Source organism: Kogia breviceps, chromosome 11 (assembly GCF_026419965.1).
Source record: "Kogia breviceps isolate mKogBre1 chromosome 11, mKogBre1 haplotype 1, whole genome shotgun sequence".
Taxonomy (NCBI): domain Eukaryota; kingdom Metazoa; phylum Chordata; class Mammalia; order Artiodactyla; family Physeteridae; genus Kogia; species Kogia breviceps.
This window is the reverse complement of record NC_081320.1, coordinates 36,042,760-36,070,295: the sequence shown is the minus strand read 5'-3', so window position 1 is coordinate 36,070,295 and position 27,536 is coordinate 36,042,760. Positions and strand designations below refer to the sequence as shown.

Sequence of the window (27,536 nt, the reverse complement as noted above, 5' to 3'; positions counted from 1 at the left end):
GCCACGGGCAGAGACAGACAGGCTCCGACAGGCTCCAATCCCTATGACATTCCAAGGTGATCACATTGTAAGGGCTCGAGCACAAGAAAGCAGCCACTAACCAGCTACCCTGTCTCAAATATTTGGAGAAAGTCAATGCAAATACATACCTATGTATTATTCTTTTCTGATAACTCTTTCAGTGTATCCCTTCGGGCTTTGTGCAAAGCGATTCTTTGTTTTGTACCTGAAAAATGAGCGGCACATGTCAACGAATGAAACATGTCAGAGCAGACCTCCAAGGAGCTCTGCAGCTCACGAACCAGGAGCTCCGAGGTCTGGGAAAGAATCGTAAAAGTAGTGTAGAATCACAATATCTTTTTTTTTGTTTTCGGTGGTACGCGGGCTTCTCACTGTTGTGGCCTCTCCCGTTGCGGAGCACAGGCTCCGGACGCGCAGGCTCAGTGGCCATGGCTCACGGGCCCAGCCGCTCTGCGGCATGTGGGATCTTCCTGGACCGGGGCACGAACCCGTGTCCCCTGCATTGGCAGGCGGATTCTCAACCACTACGCCACCAGGGAAGCCCGAATCACAATATCTTAAGAGCATCCTTTATATCAGCCCCCCTCTATCATATCACCGATCAGTGGGCATCAACCTATACAGGAACATTGCAGTGACAGACAACCCGGTACTCTCTAGACAGATCTAGGCATTGCTCGTTGCTACAGCAGTCTATATCAAATTCAGAATGACTCCCTGGCACGCATCAGTCCCAGTCTGCCTTCTGGCATGGTACACCCCAAGGCACACCTCATCTCTTTTCCATCTGGTGGTCAGACCCTGAATGGCCTTGAACAACGCTCTGCGGGCTTTGTTAGCTCTTCACGATAGGAGCCAGTGAAGGCTTTTAAGGAGAGGAGTGGCATGACTGATCACATTCCCCATGATCACGGTGACTGCTGGATGAAAAACAGACTGTGGGGGCCACGGTAGACACAGGCAGATCAGTTAGGAGAAGGCTCTTCAGTCACCGATGTCAGAGATGATGGTGGCTCAGGATGGAGAGATAGTAGGGGAGGTAGTGAGAAGTGGTCACATTCTAAAGATAATTTGAAGGTAGAGCAACAGGAGTAAAACGAAGAAAATCAAAATCCCATGTCCCAGAGATAACTGTTAATTTATTTATTCTAAGCAAACATGGTCCCCTCTAAAAACCACAAAGCTTGCCAAGGATGCTCTTCTCAGAGGTACTAACTCTTTACTCCTCAGCCTACTCCGGCCTGGCCTCCCCCTCCGCCACTCTCCCCAAACTGCTCTGATTAAAGTCACCAATTATCTCGAAGTTGCTCAACCTACGAGACAATGACCTGTCTGTCCTCAATCTTGTTTGGCTGGCAGCACATGGCATGGTTGAGCCTCCCCTCTTCCGTGATCTCTCTCTTCCCTGGGTTCGTCGACCACACACTCTTCCAGTTTTTCTCCCTACCCCTGCTTTTCAGTCTCTTTTGCTGGTTTCACCTCCTCCCCTCACATGTTGAGGGTGCACCTTAGCCGAGGACCCTCTTCCCTTCTAATTTCACACATCCTCCCTCACAAATTTATTCACTCCCATGGTTTAAAATATTAGCGATGATCATCTCCAAAGGCATCCCAACCTCACACCAACTGCGCAAAACACATGCCCACTCGGATGACTTAAGGGCATCTTCTACTCAACATGTAGTAAACAAAGCCTTGATCTTCCTTCCTAAGCCTTGTCCTCTGTCTCCAATTATGGATTCAACAGACACTTACTGAGCCCCTAAGATATGCCAAGCACTGGCAGGCACTGGAGATAAAATGATGAGGCAGGAGGGAAAGGTTCAGGAGAACAGAAGGTTATAGAAAGGGAACTTACAAATGTGTGTGAAATTAAAACTGTGTATGGTGCTATGAAGGAGCAGTTACATAAGGCTGTGGGAGTCTGTGTCAGCAGGGAAGAGACTGGTGGGGCTTGAGGAGGGCCTCCCTTAAGAAATAATCTCTGGGGACTTCCCTGGTGGCGCAGTGGGACAGAATCTGCCCGCCAGCACTATTTACAGTAGCCAGGACCGGGAAGCAACCTAAGTGTCCATCGACAGACGAATAGATAAAGAAGATGTGGCACATACATACAATAGACTATGACTCAGCCATAAAAGAAATGAAACTGAGCTATTTGTAGTGAGGTGGATAGACCTAGAGTCTGTCATACAGAGTGAAGTAAGTCAGAAAAAGAACAACAAATATCGTATGCTAACACATGTATATGGAATCTTAAAAAGAAAAAAAAAAGGTTCTGTTGAACCCAGGGGCAGGGCAGGAATAAAGACGCAGACGTAGAGAATGGACTTGAGGACACGGAGAGGGGGAAGGGTAAGCTGGGACGAAGTAAAACAGTAGCATTGACATATATACAATACCAAATGTAAAACAGCTAGCTAGTGGGAAGCAGCTGCACAGCACAGGGAGTTCAGCTCAGTGCCTTGTGACCACCTAGAGGGGTGGGATCAGGCGGGTGGGAGGGAGATGCAAGAGGGAGGGGATATGGGGATATAGGCATGCATATAGCTGATTCACTTTGTTATACAGCAGAAACTGACACACCGTTGTAAAGCAATTATATTCCAATAGAGATGTTTAAAAACAAAAACAAAAAAGGAAGCTGCCTGCCAAGGCAGGGGACATGGGTTTGCTCCCTGGTCTAGGAAGATCCCACATGCCGCAGAGCAACTAAGCCCGCGAGCCACCGCTACCGAGCCCATGCGCCACGACTACTGAAGTCCACGCGCATAGAACCCGTGCTCCGCAACATGAGAAGCCACTGCACTGAGAAGCCCGTGCACCGCAATGAAGAGCAGCCCCTGCTCGCCACAACTACAGAAAGCACACGCGTGGCAACGAAGACCCAACGCAACCAAAAATAAATAAATAATTAATCAATTAATTAAAACTTATATTAAAAAAAGAAAGAAAAGAAAGAAAAAAAATCTCTGCTGGGAATTCCCCGGTGGTCCGGTGGTCTAGTGGTTAGGACCCCGTGCCTCCACTTCAGGGGGCCAGGGTTCAATCCCTCGTTGGGGAACTGAGATTCTGCAAGCTGGCATCGCAGCCCAGATAAAAATGAAATAAAATAAAATAAAACAAGAAAGAATCTCTGATTCAAGGTCTAAAGGGTGAGAAAGTGTTTATCACGCCAATATGTGAGGAGAAAATTTTTCCCATTTCAGTAAGTAGCACCTCCATTTAACAATTACACACCCTTAACCCACATTCCCCACATCCAATTCATCACTAACTACTATTCACCTCCAAGCCATCACAAACCTTCCAAATTCGACTCTAACCTGCCTGCTTTACTCTATCTCCAAGGCCACCACTGTGCACAAAGCCAGTCTCCTAATGAATCTCCCCAAATCCAGTCCTGCCCCCTCCTAGCCATTCTCTTACACTAGCCCGTATGGTGTCTGAAAAAGGCATCTCTGCCAACCCCACTTCTCTCTTTATACCCTGCAATGGCTTCCCACCAAGTTTAGGATAAATCCCAAACAGTTGATGGACTGCAGGCTGAAAGACAAGAAGGAGGTAGGGAGGGTGTCAGGTTAGAAAGAGGGATGAAGGGTCTAGGCAAACAGCGAAAAGGGCTGAAAAGAAAATGATCAGCACTTGTACAACAGTCCTGATGCACGCAGGAAAATGCAGGAGTAGTGAAGGCATACCAATAGCCACTTTTGATTTCTGCAATGCCTTTGCAATTCCCAAAGTGCTTCATTTATAACTGTGATTCTCAAACCTAGCTGTACATTAGAATCATCTGGAGAGATTTTAAAAACTACCAATGACCAAGCCTCACCCCAACCCAACTAAATAAGAATATACACTTCACTGTATTAAATTTTATTTCCTGCCCCCAAACATCCATTAAGCCCCCGGGAGAAGGATAAAGGGATGTGACTAGCAATAGAGAGAACTTTTGTTCACAAGGGCCATGGCAAGCTTAGGCACTTTTGGTGAAATGTCTCTGGGAAGTACTGGCAGAGGAATAAAGTCAAACTGACACAGAAGTATTGCTTGCTGTGCATTTCCAGGCTCTGCCTTCTTTCTCATCTCTTGGTGGCAGGTGGAGGAAGAGGAGAAAAGATTAAACTTTTTTATAAACCGGCAGAATAAGCTTATAGCATCCTCTCACTATCTCTGCATAGGTTCTAGTCTCTGCAGCACTATAGAAGCTTTGCCCAAAGTAATGAACAGTTGAAAGTCAAATGTAATACTTCATCAGACGACTTAAAAATGCTTGCACACTGGAAAGGATTAAGTTGAAGAGAACAAAAATGGACCCAGAGCAAATTTGCCAAAAGAGAATATTGTGCTAAATGTACAGCCATAGCTCTTTTCCATATGAAGAAACAGAAGGAGAAAAGAACTTGGTCAAAATGACACAAGTAAGTAGGACAGAATCTGAGCTGTCTGTCCTAAGGGTTGTGTTCTTTAACCACCAGGCTAGCTTTTCTCAAATCTGATTCATGCATAGAATAATTATACCCCTCTGTTTGCCTTCAATATTCCCTGTTCATATGTATGCCTCCTGCAGTTTTAATATTGCCCACTTTGACTCCCCAAAGCAACCCAGAAGACACAATAATTTGGTCACTCTATCCATGGACCAGTGTGGTGGGACTGCCCAGGAAGCTTATTAAAAGTGCAGCTTGGGGCTTCCCTAGTGGCGCGGCGGTTGAGAGTCCGCCTGCCGATGCAGGGGACACGGGTTCATGCCCTGGTCCGGGAAGATCCCACATGCCGCGGGGTGGCTGGGCCCGTGAGCCACGGCCGCTGAGCCTGCGCGTCCGGAGCCTGTGCTTCGCAACGGGAGAGGCCACAACAGTGAGAGGCCCACGTACCACACACACACACACACAAAGTTGCAGCTTCCTGAGCCCTACTCCACATCTAGATAAGTTTTCTGAGGGTTGTCTCAAGAATCCAGGTACAAGTCTTTTAAAGTGCTTTTGCGGAACTCCCCAGGTGAGTCTCTCACTCTCCGAAGTTAAGAAACCGTTTATTCCGCCTCCCCCAGATGCCCAGCCAGGTCCTGTTAAGGTTGGAGTCCCCGCACCACATCACAGGGATGCTCCCAGCCAAGTCATCTCTGGAGCCTTGGAGAAGCTGAATGGTCTCATGCTGGCCCACCTGCCACGACAAACCTCCTCCAGAGCATTCCCCTTCACACTTCACCTTCTACCACTCCCAAAGGCAGTCTGCTCCAATGAGGCCTGACTTTGTCTGTCCTAACGGGCACCCGCTGATTCAAGCACTTTAGGAGTACAAGGTGCTGTGCTTCTCAACCAGGGTGGCCCAACTTCTAAAATGGTAGTCCAAGCAGTCTCTACCTCCCGGGCAAACCCCCTGTGCAACAGCCCCAGTAAACGAATGTGCCGTGTGGGCTTTTGCAAGGTCGGCAACAGGGAGTCCCCTCCTGAAGAAGGTTCTCTCACACTGCCACACTATCAACGGCTGCCCCAAATGGGGTTCCCTCCTGTGGGCCTGACCAGGCCAAGGGCAGAGTTGTCTCTTTCCTTCTCCGAGTCGGACCAAACTGTCTCAGTGACACCTCTTCGCGGTGTCGACCACGTCCTTCACGGGGGCTGCTGCTGAGCCCTTTATCTCATCCTTTCACGGAGGAGAGAGAGAGGACTCTAGTGATTTTTATTTCTAGGGGAGAGGGGAGTGTCATGACTATGCTGCCATTTCCTGTGATGTCCTTGTGTCACGAACTCGCTTCGAATTTCGTATTAAAATGGGCCCACCATTCCCATTTGGTGAGGTCATTCAGCACCCCTATTTTGCACCTTTGACGTCTCTCTCAATCAACACTTGGAAATGTTTGAAACGGCATGAGCTTGTCCTCACGTTCCTATCAGCTGTAAATCCGGGGCCCCAACCTGAACCTAACCATCGAGCACAACACCTCTCCACTCCCTGTGTAACACTGGGCAGGCCCCTTCACCTCTGGGTCTTCTTGAGGCCTCAGGCATGAAAATGGCAGGGTGCTATGAACTTATATTTGGGGCAGGACAAGGTCGAGAAGAGTGTGTCTTTGCTTTTACTCTTCCAAGCTGGAATGCCTTCCCTCTCCTCCCCATGGGTCCAAACGTCACTTGTCCTTCAGGCCCACTGCCGAGGAGCCTTCCCTGATTCCCCAGTCCACACAAATCTCTGCCTCTTAGGGTCAGGGCCGTACAACCTAGCTGTCTCTTTCAACGTTCATTTTGCCTCTCAAGCCAATCTCAGGATGTGGTTCTCTCTTGCCCTCCCGTGGCCCCTGGGGCTGTTCCAGCCCACCGGCACGCCCCACGTGGGGTGTCGACTACAGCAGGGCATGGGTGGGGAGGCCCAGGTGTGAGGGGCCAGGCAGAGTGCCTCTGCCTCCACCCTGCTCTCCTCCACAGAACTGCCCCTCCTGCTGAAGCCTGCCCCTCAAGCCGATGGTTCCTTATATGACCTCACCGGAATTCCACAGATTCCACGGCAGTTTAACTGTGGAAACACGCTCCCCTCAGAGAAACTTCCCTGCCGGTTCTTCACCAGATACCATTCTCTTTGGTGGCCTGAGAGAGGATGTCTTACCAGATCCTCTATATCTACTCAAACCTGTTCTCTGTTCCCTGGCTGGGCAGTGCACGAGGTACACCCAGACCGGGCATCTGTGCAAGAGGCATGGGGTACACACAACCTCACCGGGCTGCCACATGTTTCTGTGGGTCTTGCCCAGTACATACACCTGAGTGCTTTCCCAGATGTACGTGATGCCAGTGACCTGAGACACCTTCAGGATCCCACCGTGCTCACTGCTGAGGATGACAGAAAGCTCATCCCTGGACTAGTGTGCAGGAAGCTCCTGATCTTTATAAAGGGAGCCTAACGCCTTGGGCTACAGGATGCTTCCATTCACATCTTTTCCTCATTGGCCCCTTAGCAAAAGACAAGGGCATTTTTTGTTGGCAGATGGTAAATGGAGCAGTTTGAGGAAGAGGGCCACTCTGGAACCGCACCTTCAAACCCAGGCACCTCTGTGCTCTCATGTAGACGACATCTATATAAGGGTCCCCTCAGACACATCCCATACGGAGCTGCTGAGTACTAGGGGAGAGGGTGGTGCCCTCGTCGTGGGAAGGCCGGAAGAACCAAGGGGGGTGAGGAAGTGCTAGTGAGACTGGAGGGCTGAGGAGATGGTGTCCCAGGAGGCTGGGTTGATGTGAGCCGAGACTTGGTACCCAGAACCCGGTTCTGAGTCTCCGGATCACTCTGCCTCAGTATTCGGCCTTGTTCTACTCTAGATACAAGTATCCGAGGGCAAGAGTTCAGTGTGGCTGAGACAAGCAGTATAAATGGGGCCCAGGAGCGGAGCCTAACGTGGGAGGGGTTCTTAACCAAGTTAGATTAGAGTATTCTCTTCCAAGCCTTGACAGGCATTTGCATGAAAGCCTCAGAAGTGACAGGCTGCAAGAAATGTTTTCTCTGTTGTGGAAGGGAGAGATGGAGAGGATCATGCTTGCAATGACTTTCGGGTTCTACTGTTTTCCCTGGAAAAGGTGAAGGGACTCCCTCATCTGCTGCAGCCGTAGGCCCTAGGAATCGCTTTTGCAGCCAGGGTCCCTTCTCCAGGGACTCAGAGAGGTGATGGGCCAAGGCTGTGTTTGGGTTGTCAAGTAGATTAAAGGTCTTCAGCCAGAAACTGGGAGAGACTTGAGAGAGGGAGATGCTGGCAGGAGACTGTGCACAGCAGAAGTGACTGATCACTTCTGATTTTCTTTGCTGCAGCAGCGGCGGCTCCCGGTTCTCCTCCGACACCTGGTCACTGCCATGTCCTCTACCGAGGTGTGGAGGAACGCAGTTGGGCTGGCACAGGGAGAAAGACTGCCTGCTTGGTGGCTACCGGGCCCACGGGGATGCTCCTTTGGCCATGCCAGCAAAGGCCGAAGCAGAGAAGCCAGGCCCCAGACGAGCTCCCAAGAGAAAGCGCGCTCCGGAAGAGTCGGACCAAGAATCTCGGTTGCTCCAGACCCAAGCTCCGGCGATTGCAGCGTTCACTCAGCTAACGATTACGAGGTGCTGTGATTCGCAAGCACAGTGGCCCCACCTCCGGGCGCACCCCCTGTGCAACAGCCCCAGTAAACGAATGTCCCGTGTGGGTTTTTGCAAGGTCAGCAACAGGGAGTCCTCTCCTGAAGAAGGTTCTCTCACACTGCCACACTATCAACGGCTGCCCCAAATGGGGTTCCCTCCTGTGGGCCTGACCAGGCCAAGGGCAGAGTTGTCTCTTTCCTTCTCCGAGTCGGACCAAACCGTCTCAGTGACACCTCTTCGCGGTGTCGACCACGTCCTTCACAGGGGCTGCTGCTGAGCCCTTTATCTCATCCTTTCACGGAGGAGAGAGAGAGAGGACTCTAGTGATTTTTACTTCTAGGGGAGAGGGGAGTGTCATGACTATGCTGCCATTTCCTGTGATGTCCTTGTGTCACGAACTCGCTTCGAATTTCGTATTAAAATGGGCCCACCATTCCCACTTGGTGAGGTCATTCAGCACCCCCATTTTGCACCTTTGACGTCTCTCTCAGTCAACACTTGGAAATGTTTGAAACGGCATGAGTTTGTCCTCACGTTCCTATCAGCTGGGAATCCGGGGGCCCAACATGAACCTAACCATTGAGCGCAACACCTCTCCACGACCTGTGTTAACACTGGGGAGGCCCCTTCACCTCTAGGGTTTTTTAAGCCCTCGGGTGTTAAAATGTGAGGGTTCTATGAATTTATATTTGGGGCAGGACAAGGTCGAGAAGAGTGTGTCTCTGCTATTCTTCTTCCAAAATGGAATGTCTGCCCTCTCTTCCCCATGGGTCCATATGTCACTTGTCCTTCAGGCCCACTGCCAAGGAGCCTTCCCTGATTCCCCAGTCCACACAAATCTCTGCCTCTTAGGGTCAGTGCCATACAACCTAGCAGCTGCCTCCTAACGTTCATCTTGCCTCTCAAGCCGATCTCAGGATGTGGGTCTCTCTTGCCCTCCTGTGGCCCCTGGGGCTGTGCCAGCCCACCGGCATGCCCCACGTGGGGTGTCTACTAGACTAGGGCATGGGTGGGGAGGCCCCGGTGTGAGGGCCCAGGCAGAGTACCTCTGCCTCCACCCTGTTCTCCTCCACAGAACTGCCCCTCCTCCTCAAGCCTGACCCCCAAGTCACAGGTTCCATAGGATGACCTCACTGGCTAGTGAGGACCTCACCGGCATTCCACAGTTTCCATGGCAGTGTAACTGTGCAAACAAACTTTGCTGCCCTCAGGGAAACTTCCCTACCGGTTCTCCACCAGAGACCAATCTCTTTGGTTGTCTGCGAGAGAATGTGTGACCGGATCCTCTACATGTATTCCCACCTGTGCTCTGTTCCCTGGCTGGGCGGTGCAGGAGGAACAGCGAGACCGGGCACCTGCAGAAGAGGCGTGGGGTACACACAACCTCACCTGGCTGCCACATGTGTCTGTGGCTCTTGCCCAGTACGTACACCTGAGTGCTTTCCCAGATGTAAGTAATACCAGTGACCTGGGACACCTTCAGGATCCCACAGTGCTCACTGCTGAGGATGACAGAAAGCTCATCCCTGGACTAGTGTGCAGGAAGCTCCTGATCTTTATAAAGGGAGCCTAACGCCTTGGGCTACAGGATGCTTCCATTCACACCCTTTCCTGATTGGCCCCTTAGCAAAAGACAAGGGCATTTTTTGTTGGCAGATGGTAAATGGAGCAGTTTGAGGAAGAGGGCCACTCTGGAACCGCACCTTCAAACCCAGGCACCTCTGTGCTCTCATGTAGACGACATCTATATACGGGTCCCCTCAGACACATCCCATACGGAGCTGCTGAGTACTAGGGGAGAGGGTGGTGCCCTCTTCGTGGGAAGGCCGGAAGAACCAAGGGGGGTGAGGAAGTGCTAGTGAGACTGGAGGGCTGAGGAGATGGTGTCCCAGGAGGCTGGGTTGATGTGAGCCGAGATTTGGTACCCAGAACCCGGTTCTGAGTCTCCGGATCACTCTGCCTCAGTATTCGGCCTTGTTCTACTCTAGATACAAGTATCCGAGGGCGAGAGTTCAGTGTGGCTGAGACAAGCAGTATAAATGGGGCACAGGAGCGGAGCCCAACGTGGGAGGGGTTCTTAACCAAGTTAGATTAGAGTATTCTCTTCCAAGCCTTGACAGGCATTTGCATGAAAGCCTCAGAAGTGACAGGCTGCAAGAAATGTTTTCTCTGTTGTGGAAGGGAGAGATGGAGAGGATCATGAGCGCGATGACTCTCGGGCTCTACCGTTTTCCCTGGAAACGGTCAAGAGACTTCCTCATCGGCTGCAGCCGTAGGCTCTAGGAATTGCTCTTGCAGCCAGTGTCCCTTCTCTAGGGACTCCTAGAGGTGATGGGCAAAGGCTGTGTTTGGGTTGTCAAGTAGATTAAAGGTCTTCAGCCAGAAACTGGGAGAGACTTGAGAGAGGGAGATGCTGGCAGGAGACTGTGCACAGCAGAAGTGACTGATCACTTCTGATTTTCTTTGCTGCAGCAGCGGCGGCTCCCGGTTCTCCTCCGACACCTGGTCACTGCCACGTCCTCTACCGAGGGTGTGGAGGAACGCAGTTGGCCTGGCACGGGGAGACAGACTGCCTGCTTGGTGGCTACCGGGCCCACGGGGATGCTCCTTTGGCCACGCCAGCAAAGGCCCAAGCAGAGAAGCCAGGCCCCAGACGAGCTCCCAAGAGAAAGCGCGCTCTGGAAGAGTCGGACCAAGAATCTCGGTTGCTCCAGACCCAAGCTCCGGCGATTGCAGCGTTCACTCAGCTAACGATTACGAGGTGCTGTGATTCGCAAGCACGGTGGCCCCACCTCCGGGCGCACGCCCTGTGCAACAGCCCCAGTAAACGAATGTCCCGTGTGGGCTTTTGCAAGGTCTGCAACAGGGAGTCCCCTCCTGAAGAAGGTTCTCTCACACTGCCGCACTATCAACGGCTGCCCCAAATGGGGTTCCCTTCTGTGGGCCTGACCAGGCCAAGGGCAGAGTTGTCTCTTTCCTTCTCCGAGTCGGACCAAACCGTCTCAGTGACACCTCTTCGCGGTGTCGACCACGTCCTTCACGGGGGCTGCTGCTGAGCCCTTTATCTCATCCTTTCACGGAGGAGAGAGAGAGGACTCTAGTGATTTTTACTTCTAGGGGAGGGGGGAGTGTCATGACTATGCTGCCATTTCCTGTGATGTCCTTGTGTCACGAACTCGCTTCGAATTTCGTATTAAAATGGGCCCACCATTCCCACTTGGTGAGGTCATTCAGCACCCCTATTTTGCACCTTTGACGTCTCTCTCAGTCAACACTTGGAAATGTTTGAAACGGCATGAGCTTGTCCTCACGTTCCTATCAGCTGTAAATCCGGGGCCCCAACCTGAACCTAACCATCGAGCACAACACCTCTCCACTCCCTGTGTAACACTGGGCAGGCCCCTTCACCTCTGGGTCTTCTTGAGGCCTCAGGCATGAAAATGGCAGGGTGCTATGAACTTATATTTGGGGCAGGACAAGGTCGAGAAGAGTGTGTCTTTGCTTTTACTCTTCCAAGCTGGAATGCCTTCCCTCTCCTCCCCATGGGTCCAAACGTCACTTGTCCTTCAGGCCCACTGCCGAGGAGCCTTCCCTGATTCCCCAGTCCACACAAATCTCTGCCTCTTAGGGTCAGGGCCGTACAACCTAGCTGTCTCTTTCAACGTTCATCATGCCTCTCAAGCCAATCTCAGGATGTGGGTCTCTCTTGCCCTCCCGGGCCCCTGGGGCTGTTCCAGCCCACCGGCACGCCCCACGTGGGGTGTCGACTACAGCAGGGCATGGGTGGGGAGGCCCAGGTGTGAGGGGCCAGGCAGAGTGCCTCTGCCTCCACCCTGCTCTCCTCCACAGAACTGCCCCTCCTGCTGAAGCCTGCCCCTCAAGTCGAGGGTTCCTTATATGACCTCACAGATTCCACGGCAGTTTAACTGTGGAAACACGCTCCCCTCAGAGAAACTTCCCTGCCGGTTCTTCACCAGATACCATTCTCTTTGGTGGCCTGAGAGAGGATGTCTTACCAGATCCTCTATATCTACTCAAACCTGTTCTCTGTTCCCTGGCTGGGCAGTGCACGAGGTACACCCAGACCGGGCATCTGTGCAAGAGGCATGGGGTACACACAACCTCACCGGGCTGCCACATGTTTCTGTGGGTCTTGCCCAGTACGTACACCTGAGTGCTTTCCCAGATGTACGTGATGCCAGTGACCTGAGACACCTTCAGGATCCCACCGTGCTCACTGCTGAGGATGACAGAAAGCTCATCCCTGGACTAGTGTGCAGGAAGCTCCTGATCTTTATAAAGGGAGCCTAACGCCTTGGGCTACAGGATGCTTCCATTCACATCTTTTCCTCATTGGCCCCTTAGCAAAAGACAAGGGCATTTTTTGTTGGCAGATGGTAAATGGAGCAGTTTGAGGAAGAGGGCCACTCTGGAACCGCACCTTCAAACCCAGGCACCTCTGTGCTCTCATGTAGACGACATCTATATACGGGTCCCCTCAGACACATCCCATACGGAGCTGCTGAGTACTAGGGGAGAGGGTGGTGCCCTCTTCGTGGGAAGGCCGGAAGAACCAAGGGGGGTGAGGAAGTGCTAGTGAGACTGGAGGGCTGAGGAGATGGTGTCCCAGGAGGCTGGGTTGATGTGAGCCGAGATTTGGTACCCAGAACCCGGTTCTGAGTCTCCGGATCACTCTGCCTCAGTATTCGGCCTTGTTCTACTCTAGATACAAGTATCCGAGGGCGAGAGTTCAGTGTGGCTGAGACAGGCAGTATAAATGGGGCCCAGGAGCGGAGCCTAACGTGGGAGGGGTTCTTAACCAAGTTAGATTAGAGTATTCTCTTCAAGCCTTGACAGGCATTTGCATGAAAGCCTCAGAAGTGACAGGCTGCAAGAAATGTTTTCTCTGTTGTGGAAGGGAGAGATGGAGAGGATCATGAGCGCGATGACTCTCGGGCTCTACCGTTTTCCCTGGAAACGGTCAAGAGACTTCCTCATCGGCTGCAGCCGTAGGCTCTAGGAATTGCTCTTGCAGCCAGTGTCCCTTCTCTAGGGACTCCTAGAGGTGATGGGCAAAGGCTGTGTTTGGGTTGTCAAGTAGATTAAAGGTCTTCAGCCAGAAACTGGGAGAGACTTGAGAGAGGGAGATGCTGGCAGGAGACTGTGCACAGCAGAAGTGACTGATCACTTCTGATTTTCTTTGCTGCAGCAGCGGCGGCTCCCGGTTCTCCTCCGACACCTGGTCACTGCCACGTCCTCTACCGAGGGTGTGGAGGAACGCAGTTGGCCTGGCACGGGGAGACAGACTGCCTGCTTGGTGGCTACCGGGCCCACGGGGATGCTCCTTTGGCCACGCCAGCAAAGGCCCAAGCAGAGAAGCCAGGCCCCAGACGAGCTCCCAAGAGAAAGCGCGCTCTGGAAGAGTCGGACCAAGAATCTCGGTTGCTCCAGACCCAAGCTCCGGCGATTGCAGCGTTCACTCAGCTAACGATTACGAGGTGCTGTGATTCGCAAGCACGGTGGCCCCACCTCCGGGCGCACGCCCTGTGCAACAGCCCCAGTAAACGAATGTCCCGTGTGGGCTTTTGCAAGGTCTGCAACAGGGAGTCCCCTCCTGAAGAAGGTTCTCTCACACTGCCGCACTATCAACGGCTGCCCCAAATGGGGTTCCCTTCTGTGGGCCTGACCAGGCCAAGGGCAGAGTTGTCTCTTTCCTTCTCCGAGTCGGACCAAACCGTCTCAGTGACACCTCTTCGCGGTGTCGACCACGTCCTTCACGGGGGCTGCTGCTGAGCCCTTTATCTCATCCTTTCACGGAGGAGAGAGAGAGGACTCTAGTGATTTTTACTTCTAGGGGAGGGGGGAGTGTCATGACTATGCTGCCATTTCCTGTGATGTCCTTGTGTCACGAACTCGCTTCGAATTTCGTATTAAAATGGGCCCACCATTCCCACTTGGTGAGGTCATTCAGCACCCCTATTTTGCACCTTTGACGTCTCTCTCAGTCAACACTTGGAAATGTTTGAAACGGCATGAGCTTGTCCTCACGTTCCTATCAGCTGTAAATCCGGGGCCCCAACCTGAACCTAACCATCGAGCACAACACCTCTCCACTCCCTGTGTAACACTGGGCAGGCCCCTTCACCTCTGGGTCTTCTTGAGGCCTCAGGCATGAAAATGGCAGGGTGCTATGAACTTATATTTGGGGCAGGACAAGGTCGAGAAGAGTGTGTCTTTGCTTTTACTCTTCCAAGCTGGAATGCCTTCCCTCTCCTCCCCATGGGTCCAAACGTCACTTGTCCTTCAGGCCCACTGCCGAGGAGCCTTCCCTGATTCCCCAGTCCACACAAATCTCTGCCTCTTAGGGTCAGGGCCGTACAACCTAGCTGTCTCTTTCAACGTTCATCATGCCTCTCAAGCCAATCTCAGGATGTGGGTCTCTCTTGCCCTCCCGGGCCCCTGGGGCTGTTCCAGCCCACCGGCACGCCCCACGTGGGGTGTCGACTACAGCAGGGCATGGGTGGGGAGGCCCAGGTGTGAGGGGCCAGGCAGAGTGCCTCTGCCTCCACCCTGCTCTCCTCCACAGAACTGCCCCTCCTGCTGAAGCCTGCCCCTCAAGTCGAGGGTTCCTTATATGACCTCACAGATTCCACGGCAGTTTAACTGTGGAAACACGCTCCCCTCAGAGAAACTTCCCTGCCGGTTCTTCACCAGATACCATTCTCTTTGGTGGCCTGAGAGAGGATGTCTTACCAGATCCTCTATATCTACTCAAACCTGTTCTCTGTTCCCTGGCTGGGCAGTGCACGAGGTACACCCAGACCGGGCATCTGTGCAAGAGGCATGGGGTACACACAACCTCACCGGGCTGCCACATGTTTCTGTGGGTCTTGCCCAGTACGTACACCTGAGTGCTTTCCCAGATGTACGTGATGCCAGTGACCTGAGACACCTTCAGGATCCCACCGTGCTCACTGCTGAGGATGACAGAAAGCTCATCCCTGGACTAGTGTGCAGGAAGCTCCTGATCTTTATAAAGGGAGCCTAACGCCTTGGGCTACAGGATGCTTCCATTCACATCTTTTCCTCATTGGCCCCTTAGCAAAAGACAAGGGCATTTTTTGTTGGCAGATGGTAAATGGAGCAGTTTGAGGAAGAGGGCCACTCTGGAACCGCACCTTCAAACCCAGGCACCTCTGTGCTCTCATGTAGACGACATCTATATACGGGTCCCCTCAGACACATCCCATACGGAGCTGCTGAGTACTAGGGGAGAGGGTGGTGCCCTCTTCGTGGGAAGGCCGGAAGAACCAAGGGGGGTGAGGAAGTGCTAGTGAGACTGGAGGGCTGAGGAGATGGTGTCCCAGGAGGCTGGGTTGATGTGAGCCGAGATTTGGTACCCAGAACCCGGTTCTGAGTCTCCGGATCACTCTGCCTCAGTATTCGGCCTTGTTCTACTCTAGATACAAGTATCCGAGGGCGAGAGTTCAGTGTGGCTGAGACAGGCAGTATAAATGGGGCCCAGGAGCGGAGCCTAACGTGGGAGGGGTTCTTAACCAAGTTAGATTAGAGTATTCTCTTCAAGCCTTGACAGGCATTTGCATGAAAGCCTCAGAAGTGACAGGCTGCAAGAAATGTTTTCTCTGTTGTGGAAGGGAGAGATGGAGAGGATCATGAGCGCGATGACTCTCGGGCTCTACCGTTTTCCCTGGAAACGGTCAAGAGACTTCCTCATCGGCTGCAGCCGTAGGCTCTAGGAATTGCTCTTGCAGCCAGTGTCCCTTCTCTAGGGACTCCTAGAGGTGATGGGCAAAGGCTGTGTTTGGGTTGTCAAGTAGATTAAAGGTCTTCAGCCAGAAACTGGGAGAGACTTGAGAGAGGGAGATGCTGGCAGGAGACTGTGCACAGCAGAAGTGACTGATCACTTCTGATTTTCTTTGCTGCAGCAGCGGCGGCTCCCGGTTCTCCTCCGACACCTGGTCACTGCCACGTCCTCTACCGAGGGTATGGACAAACGCAAGTGGGCTCCAGTAACTCCGTGGGAGTCTCTGTCAGCAGGGAAGAGACTGATGGGGCTTGAGGAAGGCCTCCCTTAAGAAATAGTCTCTGGGGACTTCCCTGGTGGCTCAGTGGGTCACAATCCGCCTGCCAGCACTACTTACAATAGCCAAGACATGGAAACCACCTAAGTGTCCATCTACCAACGAATAGATAACGAAGATGTGGCACATACATACAAAAGAATATTACTCAGCCATAAAAGAAATGAAACTGACCTATTTGTAGTGAGGTGCGGTGGATATATCTACAGTTTGTCATACAGAGTGAAGTAAGTCAGAAAGAAAAAAACCAATACCATACGCTACCACATATATATGGAATCTATTTTATAAAAAGGTTCTCATGAACCTACAGGCAGGGCAAGAATAAAGACGCAGATAGAAAATGAACTTGAGGACACGGGGAGGGGGAAAGGTAAGCTGGGACGAAATAAGAGAGTAGCATTGACATATATACAATACCAAATGTAAAATAGCTAGCTAGTGGGAAGCAGCTGCATAGCACAGGGAGTTCAGCTCAGTGCCTTGCGACCACCTAGAGGGGTGGGATCAGGAGGGTGGGAGGGAAATGCAAGAGGGAGGGGATATGGGGATACAGGTATGCATATAGCTGATTCACTCTGTTACACAGCAGAAACTAACACACCACTGTAAAGCAATTATACTCCAACAAAGATGTTTAAAAACAAAAAATCAATCCGCCTGCCAATGCTGACGACATGGGTTTGCTTCCTGGTCCGGGAAAATCCCACATGCCGCGGAGCAACTAAGCCTGCGAGCCACCACTACTGAGCCCATGCACCACAACTACTGAAGTCTGCGTGCATAGAGCCCGTGCTCCGCAACATGAGAAGCCACTGAAGTGAGAAGCCCGTGCACCGCAACGAGAAGTAGCCCCTGCTCGCTACAGCTAAAGAAAGCACACGCGTGGCAACGAAGACCCAACGCAACCAAAAATTAATTCATCAAGTAATTAAAACTTATATTTAAAAAAAAGAAATAAAAAAAACTCTGCTGGGAATTCCCCAGTGGTCCAGTGGTTACGACCCTGTGCCTCCAGTTCAGGCGGCCTGGGTTCACTCCGTGGTTGGGGAACTAAGATCCTGCAAGCTGGCATCAAAGACCAAAAAAAAATGAAATAAAATAAAATATAATAACACAAGAAAGAATCTCTGATTCAAGGTCTAAAGGGTGAGAAGGTGTTTATCAGGCCAATATGTGGGCAGAATATTTTTCCCATTGCACTAAGTAGCACCTCCATTTACCCAATTATACATCCTTAATCCATATTCCCCATAACCAATTTATCACTAACTCCTATTCACCTCCAAGCCATGAGTAACCTTCCAATTATGACTCTAACCCGCCTCCTTTACTCCATTCTCCAAGGCCACCACTGTGCACAAAGCCAGTCTCCTAATGAGTCTTCCCAAATCTACTCCCGTCCCCTGCTTTGCATTCTATTACAGTAGCCAGTATGGTGTCTGAAAAAGGCATCTCTGCTAACACCACTTCTCTGTTTATACCCTGCAATGGCTTCCGACCAAGTTTAGGATAAATCCCAAACTGATGATGGATGGCAGGTTGAAAGACAAGAAGGAGGTAGGGTGTTAAGCTAGAAACAGGGATAAAGGGTCTAGGCAAACAGCGAAAAGGGCTGAAAAGAAAATGATCAGCACTTGCACAACAGTCCTGATGCAGGCAGGAAAAATGCAGGAATAGTGAAGGAATACCAATAGCCACTTTTTATTTCTGTAGTGCCTTTGCAATTCCCAAAGTGCTTCATCGATAACTGTGATTCCCAAACCTCGCTGTACATGAGAATCATCTGGAGAGATTTTAAACGCTACCAATGGCCAGGCCTCACCGTAAGCCAATTACATCACAATATACAGTTCACTGGGGCAGGAATTTTGTCTGTGTCGTTCACTGTACATGTGAAAAGTAAATGGCACATACATGGTGCTGAGAAAAGTTCCTGAACGAATAAATGAATGAAGGAATGTACCACTATCACCTAAGATCCAAGGAAGAATTCTTTTCAAACCCTAGGGAGTCACCAGGCAATGACAGTTACGATGGCAGCTGTGGGAAACACAATACCAAGTGACACTAACACTGCCAGGTGCCGACACTGGTTTCCACAATAAGTAAACCTTTCTCATTTCTAAAGTACTATACTGTGAAATACGCATGTCAGTAACAGCTAGATGTTACTCAATGTCTGCTGTGAGCAGGAGGAAAAGACAAGGGTCTTACACAGTATCTACAGCCATGACAAGAAGAAACTAGGGGCCATGGGCAGAGACAGGCTCCGACAGGCTCCAATCCCTGTAACATTCTGAGGTGATCACATTGTAAGGGCTCGAGCACGAGAAAGCAGCCACTGACCAGCTACCCTGTCTCAAATATTTGGAGAAAGTAAATGCAAATACATACCTATGCATTATTCCTTTCCCATCATTCTTTCAGAGTATCCCTTCGGGCTTTGTGCAAAGCCATTCTTTGTTTTGTACCTAAAAAACGAGTGGCACATGTCAATGGATGAAACATGTCAGAGCAGACATCCAAGGAGCTCTGCAGCTCACGAACGAGGAGCTCCGAATCCTGGGAAACAATCGTAAAAGTAGGGTAGAATCACAATATCTTAAGAGCATCCTTTATATCAGCCACCCTCTATCATATCACCAATCAGTGGGCATCAGCCTATACACGAACTCTGCAGTGACAGACAACACAGCACTCTCTAGACAGATCAAGGCATTGCTCGTTGCTACAGCAGTCTATATCAAATTCACAATCTGACTCCCTGGCACGCATCAGTCCCAGTCTGCCTTTTGGAATGGGACACCCCAGGGCACACCTCATCTCTTTTCCATCTGGCACATTTCCCAAACACATGAGGACAATGTTGTTCTTCCTAAAGTTCTCTGCTCCCACGTCACCCTCCTAAATCACTCCTTCCTGTGTTTAGGACTTTCAGGAGCCCCCAAGGGTTTCGCACCCCAAGGACATGACAAGCATTGGCATCAACGTGCCTGCTACAGATTCTGGGAAAGGGGCAGGGCCACACAACAGTCTGGCAAATGTGACTGACTACCTGACGTGAGAGTACATCGGACAACCTCAGCCTCTCTTCAGTCCTCAGCCTCTATCCAAGGTTTCTCCATAGCACACTATTGACATTTTGGGCCAGCTCATTCTTTTGGGGTGGTGGGGAAAGGCTGTCCTGTGCCTTGTACGATATGTGGTACCATCCTGGCCTCTACCCACTAGATGCCTGCAGCACCGCCCCGACCAGATGTGACCAAGGAAAATGTCTCCAGCCATTGTCAAACGTGCTGGGGGAAGGGTGAGGGCAAAATCACCCTCACTCAAAGGCCACTGCTCTATCCAATGGCTCTGCTCACCCATGAGTACTCAAAACGCTCTCCTCTGCTGCCTTAACAAGTAACTCCAGAAAGTCCATCGTGTATTAAAATGCTATATGAAATTTAATAGTATTTATCTCTATAACGGTATCTCCTGACATGAAAGGAATACTCTTTCTCCAGATGTTAAGAACCTCCCAGGTGGTTAATCCGCATTTACCTTATCTCCTACCACAAGCAATGGAAAGGACAGAAATGATCTGACACCAATTTTCGGATTCCGTTCAAGAAGTACCAGTAGTGTAAGGCTTTTTTGCAACCTGAACAACCGAATTCAAATAGAATATTCTGCCTGACCATGGCTTTGTGAGACAAGCCACAAACCTGTAGCAGGACCCTCCTCGCTGCTGTTTATGGAATTGAGGTAGCTGACAGGAAAGCAGGTGGAGGTGCAGGTAAAACATCACCACAAGGCAATGGAACATTATCTTTTGCCATACTTCCCCACATATAGCCATTGCTGGCTTTTGCCAGTTAAACTGTCAGAAGAAAATACCCATTTGGCAAACACATTCATGAAATTTACCCATATCTCCTACTGTTTGCAAGCCAATGGAAGGCATCAGCTGCACTGCAGTGACCAAGGCTACCTAGTATCTATGTTCATATATAAAGCCGGGAATCTATTCTAAAGATAAAAAGAAATTCTTACGATACTCTAGTACCCATTTGAACCTTTATTACCGTATTAAGTGCTTGCCATGTAAATATTACGTAACAGCGTATAACCCTAGAGGGCCACTTTCCTGCTTGCAATGGAGTGGAACATTCTAAGTACAGCGAGCATATATCCCCCCCAAATGCAAGTGTCAAGGAAGCAGAGACTTTGCTTTATTCACAACTGTATCCCTAGGACCAGAACAAGTCTTGGCATATAAGAAACGTTCAATGAATTATCTGTTGAATGAATAAATGAATCACAGGTTTTCTGGATAGTATTATCTTAACATACTTTTTAATAGTAAATTTGAAAGGAATTTGCTGTACACACACATGCCACTGACTTGCCGCATGATTTAACTCACAAAGCAAAAAAACATACTTTTGTCAAACTTCATGTCCTCAAAATGTGAGCAGCATCATTACACAGACTCATAGGGTAGGGTTAGTCACCAGATTTGTATACAAAACTCAGTCTCAGTTGCCTTCACTTACAAAGTGATCCACTGCCTCTCCTTTCAGTTCCCGTAACTACTTCACTTCAACTATTATACCAATGGCAATAGCCACCTAACGTCTTTTCTGCCTTTCAATCCATCCAAAACACTTCCACCGGACCATTCTTACTAATGTACTATTTGATTACAACAACCCTGGTTTATTCTCTTCTCCCTATGGCACCCTATTACCTAATCATAAATGCCAATGATCATCTTCATGGTAAAGCACGCACCTGCCAAGGGCTTCTCATTATCATCATTTAATCCTCACAATGCGATAAGGCGCGTTTGGTTTTTATTCCACTACACAGAGGCTGCAGACTGAAGCTCAAAAAGGCCAAGTAACTGGAAATGGAGTTTTGAACTCAGGTTGTCTAACTCCAGAGCTGGAGCACTTAACCCATATCCTAGTGCCTAGCTGGCACGAAGGGCTCTTTAAGATACAGCCCAGCCTACCTCTTCACTTTTCTCTCCTACTCCCTCACCTTCAGGAGGGTATATCGGTTTTATTTCACACTCCCAATCCTATCACTTTGCTCTGGCTGCGTGAACTAAGAAGGAGTCTGAAACCAAGCGCGGGCTTAGCAGGAGGCAATGCTGTGGTATGAAAGCAATGCCTGTGAGAAGCTAAGCACCATGCATCCCTGTCCTCCTCTCATGTCCCGTGCTTTGGTCACATACATTTCATTCTCCCCTTGCTGACACTATTCCCACTTGAAATGTGTGTCCCCATCTGCCATCTTGAATCACCCTTCAGGGGTCATCTCTAACACTCTTATAAAGCCCTTTTCTTAACCCATTACTAGCTTCCCGACCCTCCAGCTCTCTCAACCCTCAGAGTCTACTTTTTCCCTGGCTCATGTTGTGCTGCCTCAACCCCCAAATCAGCTCTCTATATAGTGGGCTGGTGCCCTGTGTATAAATCTCTACCTTCTGACATAGCTAGCAAAATACCTCGAAATTAGCAGATGTTCAGTAAACATCGGACGGGCTTCCCTGGTGGCGCAGCTCTTGATAATCTGCCTGCTGATGCAGGGGCCACGGGTGCGTGAGCTGGTGTGGGAAGATCCCACATGCCGCAGAGCGGCTGGGCCCATAAGCCTGTGCATCTGGAGCCTGTGCTCCACAACGGGAGAGGCCACAACAGTGAGAGGCCTGCGTACCACAAAAAAAAAAAAAAACACAAAAAACTGACAAACAACTTTTACAGTTACTCAAATCTGTCCGACAAAGAATTTGATCAAGTTTATTGTAATGATTGCATCAGTCATCAGATATCCATAACTGTGTCCAGGCCTATAAACGTAAACTCTTGATAGCTCAGCATGACAAAAAGATAGCACAGCAATCATTTTGTCCTCTGAATGATATACTGGGTAAAACATCACCACAAGGCAATGGAACATTATCTTTTGCCATATTTCCCCATGTATGGCCTCAGCTGGCTTTTGCCAGTTAAACTGTGGGAAGAAAATACCCATTTGGCAAAGACATTCACGAAATTTACCCATATCTCCTACTGTTTGCAAGTCAATGGAGGGCATCAGCTACACTGCAGTGACCAAGGCTACCTAGTATCTATGTTCACACATAAACCCAGGAATCTACTCTAATGATAAAAAGAAATTCTTACGATACTCTAGTACCCATTTGAACCTTTAGTACCGTATTAAGTGCTTGCCATGTAAATATTACGTATCAGCGTATAACCCTAGAGCGTCACTTTCCTGCTTCCAATGGAGTGGAACATTCTAAGTACGGCGAGCATATATCCCCCCAAAATGCAAGTGTCAAGAAAGCGGGGACTTTGCTTTATTCACAACTGTATCCCTAGGACCAGAACAAGTCTTGGCATGTAAGAAACGTTCAATGAATTATCTGTTGAATGAATAAATGAATCACAGGTTTTCTAGGATAGTATTATCTTAACATACTTTTTAATAGTAAATTTGAAAGGAATTTGCTGTACACACACATGCCACTGACTTGCCGCATGATTTAACTCACAAAGCAAAAAAACATACTTTTGTCAAACTTCATGTCCTCAAAATGTGAGCAGCATCATTACACAGACTCATAGGGTAGGGTTAGTCACCAGATTTGTATACAAAACTCAGTCTCAGTTGCCTTCACTTACAAAGTGATCCACTGCCTCTCCTTTCAGTTCCCGTAACTACTTCACTTCAACTATTATACCAATGGCAATAGCCACCTAACGTCTTTTCTGCCTTTCAATCCATCCAAAACACTTCCACCGGACCATTCTTACTAATGTACTATTTGATTACAACAACCCTGGTTTATTCTCTTCTCCCTATGGCACCCTATTACCTAATCATAAATGCCAATGATCATCTTCATGGTAAAGCACGCACCTGCCAAGGGCTTCTCATTATCATCATTTAATCCTCACAATGCGATAAGGCGCGTTTGGTTTTTATTCCACTACACAGAGGCTGCAGACTGAAGCTCAAAAAGGCCAAGTAACTGGAAATGGAGTTTTGAACTCAGGTTGTCTAACTCCAGAGCTGGAGCACTTAACCCATATCCTAGTGCCTAGCTGGCATGAAGGGCTCTTTAAGATACAGCCCAGCCTACCTCTTCACTTTTCTCTCCTACTCCCTCACCTTCAGGAGGGTATATAGGTTTTATTTCACACTCCCAATCCTATCAGTTTGCTGTGGCTGCGTGAACTAAGAAGGAGTCTGAAACCAAGCGCGGGCTTAGCAGGAGGCAATGCTGTGGTATGAAAGCAATGCCTGTGAGAAGCTAAGCACCATGCATCCCTGTCCCCCTCTCATGTCCCGTGCTTTGGTCACATACATTTCATTCTCCCCTTGCTGACACTATTCCCACTTGAAATGTGTGTCCCCATCTGCCATCTTGAATCACCCTTCAGGGGTCATCTCTAGCACTGTTATAAAGCCCTTTTCTTAACCCATTACTAGCTTCCCGACCCTCCAGCTCTCTCAACCCTCAGAGTCTACTTTTTCCCTGGCTCATGTTGTGCTGCCTCAACCCCCAAATCAGCTCTCTATATAGTGGGCTGGTGCCCTGTGCATAAATCTCTACCTTCTGACATAGCTAGCAAAATACCTCGAAATTAGCAGATGTTCAGTAAACATCGGACGGGCTTCCCTGGTGGCGCAGCTCTTGATAATCTGCCTGCTGATGCAGGGGCCACGGGTGCGTGAGCTGGTGTGGGAAGATCCCACATGCCGCAGAGCGGCTGGGCCCGTGAGCCGTGGCCTGTGAGCCTGTGCGTCCGGAGCCCGTGCTCCGCAACGGGAGAGGCCACAACAGTGAGCGGCCCGCGTACCACAAAAAAAAAAAAAAGAAAAATTGACTGGAAAGTAAAGAGGTTCCCAAGCATCCCCTCCCACACACAGTTCCCCCTATTAGCTACATCTTATATTAGTGTATAGTGTGGTATATGTTACAATGTATGAACCAATATCCATACACTATTATTATTATTATTATTACTTTTTTTTTTTTGCAGCACGCGGACCTCTCACTGTTGTGGCCTCTCCCATTGCAGAGCACAGGCTCCGGACACTCAGGCTCAGCCGCCATGGCTCACGGACCCAGCCGCTCCGCGGCATGTGGAATCTTCCCGGACCGGGGTGCGAACCAGTGTCCCCTGCATCGGCAGGTGGATTCTCAACCACTGCACCACCAAAGAAGCCCACATACACTATTATTAATTAAAGTCCATAGCTTACATTATGATTCACTCTTTAAATGTATTATGACGTGTCCACCATCACTGTATCATATTTGTTAGATGTATTAATCATTGTGAAGAACAAATTGTGGCGTCATTGATCTTTTCTACTTCATTAATTTATGGTTTATTATTTCTTTTCATCTACTCACTTTAGAGTTATTGTACTTTTTCTCAGTTGTCAACTGGGAAAAATAAAAGCACCTTATTATTTCATTCAACCCAGGTTTTTCAGCCTTCCATAGACAGTTTCTTGGGCCAGTTCCTCACCCAACGTGCCTCAAATCCCCAAGTCTTCTTTCAGTATCTTAGGTCTAACTTTTTAAATTCAGTTTTGCTTCTCTATCTCCTCTTCTCTATGTTACCAGTCACCTGATAAATCCAGATGAGTATACTGTAAATTCACTGAAGGAGGAACATCTCTACCTTTCTACTGCAAATAAATTATTCCAATTTCTTTCAGTTCACAGTTAAAAACAAAGGTCTCTATCATTTCATTTCCTAAAAAATGATCTTCATCATGACCCTCAGGCTTCAGAAACCTTCTCTGGTACTTAGGTTAGCCTTCAAGGTCTTTGTAATCTGATACATTTTTTCTACCTGCACCTTTTTCTCTCTCAGTATAGGCAAACGTTCCACTCAAATCAAGCACAATCCACAAATTAGCCTTTATGCATTTTATCCACATTATTACCCACTGTGAAGCATCTCTTCCACCTGTGAAATTTTCCACAGTCATGCCAGGTTATCAAATGACTGGTTGCAAAAACTCATTCTTGCACTTATAAAATATTAATATAAAGTAACATAAAGCAATCTAGACATAACTTTTTCTCAACAATCTATTTTATCTTGCTAAACGAACTGGCAGTTTCTTAGATGCATGAACTATACTTCATACTTTTTCGATCTTTAAGAACACAACGAAGGACTCATCACATTGTAGATTTGCTAATACTTACTGAAATGCAGGTATATATCAAATAGAACATACCTTGCCTGCCAGGCGACTGCAGATGATTCCATTGCTAGATATAAGAGAGTCAGCCACAGTAGTTTTTCCTGTTAAAGTAACAATAAAAATTTAAATCGATTTCTTTTTTTAAAGGGTATGGTGGGTAGATTGTATCAACAAACTTAACATCTAACCATAGAACTGGTTTAGTAAATATTTCCTATTTACCTATACTAAGTGAAGTGAGATACAACGGGCATGTTAATTAGAACTTTGAACAAAACATCATCTGGAAGGACACAGATTCCAGCACTCCACAGTGCTGTAATCTGTACTGCCAACCCTGCGGATCAACCTCACTTTAAAATCCGTCAAGCAACATTTTTTTTTAAGGACCGAAAAATATTTTTAATTGAGGCATAATTTACACAGAGCAAAATGCACAGTCTTAAGTGATAAGACAAACCACTGTACCAATCAAAATATAAAACATCTCACAGGGCTTCCCCTGTGGCGCAGTGGTTGAGAATTCGCCTGCAGATGCAGGGGACATGGGTTCGTGCCCCAGTCTGGGAAGATCCCACATGCCGCGGAGCGGCTGGGCCCATGAGCCATGGTCCGTGAGCTTGTGCGTCTGTGCGTCCGGAGCCTGTGCTCCGCAACGGGAGAGGCCAGAACATTGAGAGACCCCCGTACCACAAAAAAACAAAAACAAAAAACATCGCACGAGTTAAGCAGAATCATGTAACACAGGTTCTGAGGTTATTATGTCAAGGCTACAGACGTGTTATATTACAAAGCCATTTCAAAATACTTAAAAATACAAATACTTAAAAACTCAACTTTTCGTTTAAACGACAACAAAATATACTACATAGAAGAATAACAATCATTACTTAGCTGTGTTCCTCCCACAGCACACTTTTAAAGGAAATAAGACTTGCAGCTTAGCAAGCATCACTCTCATCTGCCCAGAACATCACTCCACTGACACATGCGGAGACGCAGCACTTAATCAATGAAAATAAGCCATTTGGAACAGATTCTTACCATGGTCAACATGAGCCAAAACACAGGTATTCCTGATGCTAGCCGTGTTTTTCTGGAGTGGAATCATCTTATCCAAACTATTGAGCACCACGGTCACTTATGTCCTGTGACTATTAATTAAACACGTATTACAAATGGCCGAAGATCGGGGCGTTAAAAGATCAAAGTTTCTACTGCTGGGAGCTGACAAGACTTCTCGAGTCCCTTAAAGTAAGAGCCCAACGGCTGCTTCCTGAAGGGACAGACCCACCCAGGCTCAAGTCCAATTTGAGCACTTCAACAAATACTGTACCACGACTGTACTTGCGGAGTTTACTCATCCTTCCGGATCGGCCATTTGCGATGAATCACAAAGCTCGTGGGGGTTGGGTGCACAGTGACACCTGGAACTCTGCCCCGTACTCTGTACTCGAGCATTATTTCTCCAGGTCAGCGATTACATACTGGAACGGTCTTATGCAGGAGGGAGAGAAGATGCCGACATCTCTCTCTTCCCCTGCTCGATCTTTTTCCAAGCCTCTCCTATCACTCCCACTTGCTTTCACTGGAGGTGAAACACCCAGCTTCCCGACTAAATTTTGGGGTCACGTGCAGGTGCAGTGAACATCTTCCATTCCTTTCCACACTGGGGAAACAAAGGAAAAACAAACCCTCAACTCTACATTCCCTTTATCCTCACTCCCTTTTTCTTTGAGGATCCCGGGTCCGCACTGAGAAACGGCCGGCCCGGCCCGGACACTACGTTCGGACGGCAGCCGCTCCCAGCCCGGGCTCACCCCTAGCCCAGTCCCCGCCCTTCCGCCGCGGCGACCCGAGACCGCCACTGCCTGGAGTAGGCGGAAGATGACGCCCGGACGCCTGCGGACCCGCACTTACCGGCTTCCGCCGACCAGCCAGTCCCCCTTGGACCCCAGCGCCCGGCCACACCACGCACTTCGCAGGCACCCAGACCTCCGCGTCCACCAAACGCACGCGCGTCAGGTGCGGGGCTGAGGACGCACGACCTTTGACCCGTCCGCGTCTCTGGCG

General features: G+C 49.2%; 1 long non-coding RNA gene across 2 annotated transcripts; it reads right to left on the bottom strand.

The window, feature by feature from the left end:
* Positions 1 to 164: 164 nt before the first annotated feature.
* Positions 165 to 27,511, bottom strand: LOC136792139 (uncharacterized). Of its 2 annotated transcripts, XR_010835453.1 has the most exons (6): positions 27,384 to 27,511; positions 26,800 to 27,132; positions 26,508 to 26,617; positions 25,497 to 25,564; positions 18,624 to 18,700; positions 16,894 to 17,294 (listed from the first exon to the last, which is right to left on the bottom strand). It is a non-coding gene; the product is annotated as an uncharacterized lncRNA (long non-coding RNA). The 2 variants fall into 2 exon arrangements; XR_010835454.1 differs by lacking the exons at positions 16,894 to 17,294; positions 18,624 to 18,700 and adding an exon at positions 165 to 226.
* Positions 27,512 to 27,536: the final 25 nt, after the last annotated feature.